Below are 7355 nucleotides of genomic sequence, written 5' to 3' on the forward strand. Positions count from 1 at the left end.
GCCCGGACTCCTACGGGAGCCGGGCTCCACCGCCGACAGCAGAACAGCTCCGTCCAGACTCCTACGGGAGTCGGGCTCTGCCTCCGGCAGCAGCACAGCTCCGCCCGGACTCCTACGGGGGCCGGGCTCCACCGCCGACAGCAAAACAGCTCCGCCCGGACTCCTACGGGAGCCGGGCTCCGCCTCCAGCAGCAGCACAGCTCCGCCCGGACTCCTACGGGAGCCGGGCTCCGCCTCCGACATCAACTGCTGCGCAGCTCCGCCCGGACTCCTACGGGAGCCGGGCTCTGCCTCCGGCAGCAGCACAGCTCCGCCCGGACTCCTACGGGAGCCGGGCTCCGCCTCCGACATCAACTGCTGCACAGCTCCGCCCGGACTCCTACGGGAGCCGGGCTCCGCCTCCGACTTCAACTGCTGCACAGCTCCGCCCGGACTCCTACGGGAGCCGGGCTCCACCTCCGACATCAACTGCTGCCAGCTCTGTCCGGACTCCTACGGGAGCTGGGCTCCGCTCTCAGTATCAACTGCTGGTAAGCTCCATTCGGACTCCTACGAGAGCCGGACTTCACCCTTAACTTTGATTGCAGCACAGCTCCGCCCGGGCCCCTACGGGAGCCGGGCTCCGCCATCGACAGCAGAACAGCTCTGCCCGGACTCCGATGGGAGCCGGGCTCCACCGTCGACAGCAGAACAGCTCCGCCCGAACTCCTATGGGAGCCGGGCTCTGCCGCCGACAGCAGCACAGCTCCGCCCGGACTCCCACGGGAGCCGGGCTCCACCACCGACATCAACCACAGCACAGCTCCGACCGGGCTCCTACGGGAGCCGGGCTTCGTCCTCAGCACCAACCGCTGGTAAGCCCCATCCGGACTCCTACGAGAGCCGGACTTCGCCTTTAATTTTAATTGTAGGAGGACTTCGCCCGTACTCTTAAGGGAGCCGGGCTTCATCCTCGACGCCAACGACTGCAGCCGCAAACAGACTCCGCTCGGACTCCTATGGGAGCCGGGCTCCGTCCTCAACAATGGCTGCTGAGGACTCCGCCCGGACTCCTACGGGAGCCAGGCTCCGCCCGCAACTTCGGCTCCGAGAGGGTTCCGCCCGGACTCCCCCGGAGGTCGGGCTCCACCCACGATCCCAACCGCCAGGAGGACCTCTCCCGGACCTCTACAGAAATCGGGCTTCGACCGCTGCCGAGCTTCAATCAACAGATCCGCACCCCCTGGAAGGCCACCAAAATGGCCACGACCCTGCTCCACTTCCTGTGGCGGACTCCGCACAGTTCCATCATTCCCTGACAGGCCGCAGTAACCATCGCCACCCTGCTCCATTTCCTGTGGCAGATTCCGCACAGCTCCACTACCCCCTGGCAGGCCACAATAACGGCCACGAACCTGCTCCACCTCCTGCGACGGATTCCATGCGATTCTCCCATCCACTGGCGAGTCACGACAACGGACGCTGCTCCACCCCTCGTAACAGATTCCACGTGGCGAGCCACGGTGATGGCCACGCGTCTACTCCACTATCCTTTGCAATCAATTCTCCTGACCATGGGCGGCCCACTATCAGACGGTTACAAACGTCGCCATCAATCCGTTGCCTCCTCCGCCTATAAAAGGGGGATCCAGATATGTTATTCTTTAAGCTCATTTCTTATCTCAAAACTCTGCTAAATTCTCCGTTCGAGCACTCCATTCTTGTTGAGGCAGAGAACTGACTTGAGCATCGGAGGGTCTTGCCGGAGCAACCCCACCTCTGGTTTAGACTTTCCTTGCAGGTCCCGGCGACGACCGCGGCTTCCCCGACTCCAGCTTCTCCGGCGCAAGCAGATTTTTGCACCAACAGGATTAGCGCTAGAAGAAGGGGCTGTGCCTTCGCAGCACCCTTGTTCTTAAAGGAGTGTTCAACGGAGCCGCCTCCGACCGTTTCTCCGTCATCCACTCCTAATCCTCCCCCGTGAGATCGACACTCGATGCCTCCGCGCAAGGCGTCCACCCGACGGTCCACGGCCTCCGCGGCCAGATCTCAGGCTCCGGCCTCCCCACCCGTTTCTCAGCCTCCTCCTCCTCCCCCTCTGGCGGCGGCGGTCGGCGCGGAGCAGTTTGACTTGCTGGCGCAGCAGGTCAAAGGCCTCGTCGAAGCCGTACAAACAATGCAGCAGCAGCAACCACAGGCGTCGGCGCATCCGGAGGGGGCATCTCCAGAATGCCAGAACCCGACGGCGGGGCGGGCCACCTGGGCCAGCCGCCCCGTCCTTTCCGGGAAGGCGAATCCGAGGGTAGAGAGCCCTCAATCGGACCACGACTCCACCCCTGGAAGATCCCTGCCCCCGTTCTGCCAAAGGACCCTCGAGACTCGAAGTCGAGAGGATTTCCTGGACCGGAGGCTCCAGGAGATGAACCGGCGGATCGAAGAACTCCGCCACGCGCCTCCCGCTTATGGTGAGGATATTTGCACTGACCCTCCCTTCTCCCAAATGATTATGCAGGAACCAATCCCGCCGAACTTCAAGCTTCCCCAGTTCGAAAGCTACGACGGGACGTCGGACCTGGTTGATCATCTGGAGGCCTTTGAAGGGAGCAGTGAGGAACTGGTACTCGGCTCTGAAGCCGGGTACCATATTTTCCTTCGATCAAATGAGCCACCAATTTGTGGCCCATTTTGTCAGCAGCCGGCATCCCCGGAAGGGTTCGGAGTCCCTCATCAACATCAAGCAGAGGGAAGGGGAGTCCATACGGGCCTACGTCAACCGCTTCAACATCGCGACGTTGGAGGTCCGAAACTTGGACCAGTCAGTTGCCATGGCCGCCCTGAAAGGTGGCCTTCAGAAGAATGATCTTTTGTACTCTCTGGAGAAGAAATACCTCAGGGATTTTGCCGATTTACTGGCTCGGGCTGAAGGATACGCCCGAGCGGAAGAAGCCTTCAAGATGAAGGACGAAGAGACAGCAAGGGAGCGTCAGGCGGGAGATTCGAGTAAACCCGCAGTTGAGAAGAGGCCAAAGGAAGCCCGGCCTCGCTCCCGATCTCCTCCTGGACATAAGCGTGCCCACACTCCACCCCGGGCACGCAGGCAGAGAAGCCCGGACAACAGGTTTCGGCGGGGTTCCCCACCAGAGAAATTTCGCAACTACGCCCCCCTCAACGCCTTGAAGGCCCAGGTACTGATGGAGGTCAGGGAGCAGCTCCCTAGGCCGGAGAGGATGCGCACACACCCTGGAAAGCGCAACCCCAACAAGTTCTGCCTCTACCACCGTGACCACGGCCACGACACGGAGGAATGCATCCAGCTCCAGGACGAGATCGAGGAGCTCATTCGGCGAGGTCGACTCGACATATTCATCCGCCGCAGGCCTGAGGGTAGAGGAGACCGGCCAAGAGCCCTCCCGCCGCCTGAACCACAGAAAAGGGAGGAGCAACCCGGAGACCGACCTCCCATCGGGACCATCGACTCCATCACCGGAGGGCCTCAAGGAGGAGCGAGAAAACTGTAAATGTATCACTCACTATTTCGCCTTGAATCTACTTTTCTTTTTGCCTAACATGTCCCTCCCACCTAGCGTGGATGTATTATGACTGGGTAGGATCCCGCCAAAAATGCAGCCATGCCAGGAACAGGAGGAGAACCTCGTCCTGGCATGAGCAAAGTCAAAGGCCCGGTTCTTTTAGACCGGATGGGGGGAGAGGCCTTACAACGCCCTAATGTGCCCCCACAGCCCTGTTAGGGACAGGAGGAAAATCTCGCCCTAACTTGAGCAAAGTCAAAGGCCCGGTTCTTTTAGACCGGATGGGGGGAGAGGCCTTACAACGCCCTAATGTACCCCCACAGCCCTGTTAGGGACAGGAGAAAAACCTCGCCCTAACTTGAGTAAAGTCAAAGGCCCGGTTCTTTTAGACCGGATGGGGGGAGAGGCCTTACAACGCCCTAATGTGCCCCCACAGCCCTGTTAGGGACAGGAGGAAAATCTCGCCCTAACTTGAGCAAAGTCAAAGGCCCGGTTCTTTTAGACCGGATGGGGGGAGAGGCCTTGCAACGCCCTAATGTGCCCCCACAGCCATGTCAGGAACAGGAGGAGAACCTTGTCCTGACATGAGCGAAGTTGAAGGCCCGGTTCTTTTAGACCGGAGGGGGGAGAGGCCGTACAGCACCCTGACGCGCCCCCACAAGCCAGGCTGGTAACGAGAGGAGAACCTCGCACCGGCTCGAGCAAAATGGAAGACTTTACCCAAACTCCTACGGGAGCCGGGTTCCACCGCCAAGGAAGACTTCACCCGGACTCCTACGGGAGCCGGGTTCTGCCACCAAGGAAGACTTCACCCGGACTCCTACGGGAGCCGGGTTCCGCCGCCAAGGAAGACTTCACCCGGACTCCTACGGGAGCCGGGTTCCGCCGCCAAGGAAGACTTCACCCGGACTCACACGGGAGCCGGGTTCCGCCGCCAAGGAAGACTTCACCCGGACTCCCACGATAGCCGGGTTCCACCGTCAAGGAAGACTTCACCTAGCCTCCTACGGGAGCCGGGCTCCATCCGCCACTTCTGCAGCAAGGGTTAATAATGGTGGCGAAACTCGGCCGCGCAACAAGGTCGGATGAAAGGAAAGAGCCCCCCCCACGACGACATCTACGTCAAACAAGCCAAACGACCAGAAAGGTTCAACCGACGATAATATCAGTGCTACACGTGGACAAGGTAACACAAAATGCTCTTTTTCCATTTCTGATATACGTACTACAGGGCCAGGACGGCCAGGGAAAGAAGGACAAAACGACAAAAAAAAATGACGAAAAGAAAGTAACTACATAAAGACAAAAGAGCTCTAAGGAAGCCCTGCTCCCTCCGACCTAGGGTTGTCACCTCCATCCCTCAACCAGGACTGCCTCAGGTTCTCCACTGCTTCTTCTAGTTTTTCCTTCTTCCGCAGCGTATCCTGGAGCGCTTGACGAAGTTGCCGGCTCTCAGCCTCCGCTTCTCGACGCCGCTTCCACAGAACTTCGGACTCCGCCTCTGCGTCCGCGACGGCCTTCCACTCAAGCGCCAGTTGGATTTTCACTTGTTGAAGCTCGGCTGTCTTCTCCCCAAGGGAGAAATCCCTTCAACAGTGCCTCTCAGGCTTGGAGCTCTTCGGTATCTTGGGCGATAGTAAGCTGCGCCCTAGTAACCAGCTGCCTCTGGAGACGAACAACCTCGTCCGCCGCCTGTCGGAATCTCTCTTTGTACTCTTCCACTTGCCGGCGCCAGCTGGCCCGCTGCACGTCGTGGCTCATCTCAGCGTCTTGAAGCTGCTTCTGGAGGTCGGAGACCTTCTGCGACCACTTCTGTTCATCATCAACCCGTGCCAGGAGCCAGGATGAGTTTCCTTCCAGCTGGCCGATCTTCCTCTTCGCAGCTGATAGCTCCACTTTAAGGGTGCTGATCCTGACTTCTTGAGCTCAAGTTCGGTCGCTGGCGCTCTTCTTACATTCCTCGAGCTCCTTTGTGAAGTTCGCCTTCCTCCGGCTGTAATCCATGATTGCCTTCACTTGGAGACTCCTAAAGTGGGCGGCCTCAGCGGCGGCTTCGGAATGGCATTTTCTCGACTTGCGGAGCTCGCCCTCCGACTTCTTCAACTTCTTCGTCAGGTGAAGGACCTCCTTTTTCAGCCGCTGGATAGTTGACTTCAGCGGGACCCCCAGGGGCAAGGAAAGTGCTTCAGCAGGGCACTGCCATCGGGAGGTGCAAACGTCAAAGACCGGCTCATTTCAAGAAGAAAGGCAGAAAGGAGAAGGAGGGGGAAGGAGAGGCCATCCACAACAAAAAATTCGACTTTATTGATTGAATAATTTTGAAGACAAACAGAAAGGAAGTATGGCGACAAAATAAGGGCACAAGATCGGAGGTCTCAGACCTCAGGGGCAGGAGGTGGAGAGCTCGGCGCGGGGGGTGCTACTGCGGTAGCAGCGGACGAAGGGCCGGCCTCGTCTTCAGACTCCTCAAGAAAGCCGAGATCGAGGTCGGGGTATCTGCTGGCCACCTTCTCTTGGCAGAGCTCGAACCCCTTAGTGAACGCCTCCTGGCCGAACTGGACGTTCAGTTCCCTCATCTCCGCGGAGACCTTGAACTCCTCCACCGCAAGGGCCCTGGCCTCCGAGACCAGAACCGGAGTTTGCTCGGCCAAATGGGCGACCTCGGCCTCCGCCTTCCTCGCCGACTCCTCCAAGATTCTTCTCTCCTCTTCCCGGGCCTGTCTCTCCTCTTCCCGGGCTTGCCTCTCTCTCTCCAGGGCCTCCTGGAGGGCGGCTACTTCGGCCGTCTTCGCTTGGAGGCGAGCAACCTCGACCTGGCAGCGCTCCTCCGCCTGAAGGAGGTCCCTTCTCATGCGGCTCGTCGCCTCGACATAGGCGAAGAGCTGGTGCCCAATCTGCAAGGACGGATAGAGAATTACAACAAAGGCCTAGTGACCATGAAAATAAACATCCGCTTACCTCGAGGAAGGACCCCAAAGAGTCCCAAGCCCGCTGCTCGGGATCGGCGCGGTCGATCCTCTCCACAACATCGGACAGGATGCAGCCATCGAGCAGCCGCCTGATCAGGTCCTTGTCGTTGAAGGGGTTCTCCGATCCCCCCTCGGAGCAGACGGACTCGTCTGCAGCAGCTCGGTGGCTGCTCGCCCTGCGAGCCACCGATTTCCTCCTCCTCCCCGCGGCGGGCGCCTTCGTGGAGCGAACCCCCAGAACGGGGGCCCCAGTCGGCGGGCTCCTTGAGGAAGCCCGGGGGGCCGCTGGCTCGGCATCCGAAGGAATGTTGATGGCCGGGGTCGCCTGGACGGGCGCAGCCAAGCCCGTCTCCTCCACTCTGGCCCTCTTCGCCGATCCGGAGGCCGTCGCGCCCTTCCTCTTCTGAGCTCTCATGCCCTTGGCGAGCATCCGCGTGGCTTCGACGTCCATTGCTAAAAAAAAAAAGAAGAGAAGAAAGAAAAAAAAAAGAAGAAAGAAGAAGCGACACCGATCAGTCCAGAGTCAAAAAAAAAAAAAGAAAAAGAAAAGAAGAAAGAAAGAAAAGAAGAGAGAAGAGAAAAGAAGAGAGAAAGAAAGAGGAAGGAAAGAGCGGGAAGGAAAAAATAAAGAGAAGAAGAAGAAGGCAAGAAAAGAAAAGATAAATACTTGCTGGATCCTGAGGGCTCAGGCCGATGTTGAAAAGAAGCTACTCCCTCAGAAGATTAGGAAGGGAAGGAGCGGGATAACTTAGAAGCTTCTGGGCGGCCTGGAGGTCGTCCTCTCCCAGGCTGGGAGCCCGGCGGACGGAATCCCTCAGAGACCCCCAAGGGGGCAGGCCCAGTTCCAGGGTCGGACAGTAGACGAAGAGAAATTTTT

The sequence above is a fragment of the Elaeis guineensis genome, chromosome 11 (assembly GCF_000442705.2).
Source record: "Elaeis guineensis isolate ETL-2024a chromosome 11, EG11, whole genome shotgun sequence".
NCBI classification, from domain to species: Eukaryota; Viridiplantae; Streptophyta; class Magnoliopsida; order Arecales; family Arecaceae; genus Elaeis; species Elaeis guineensis.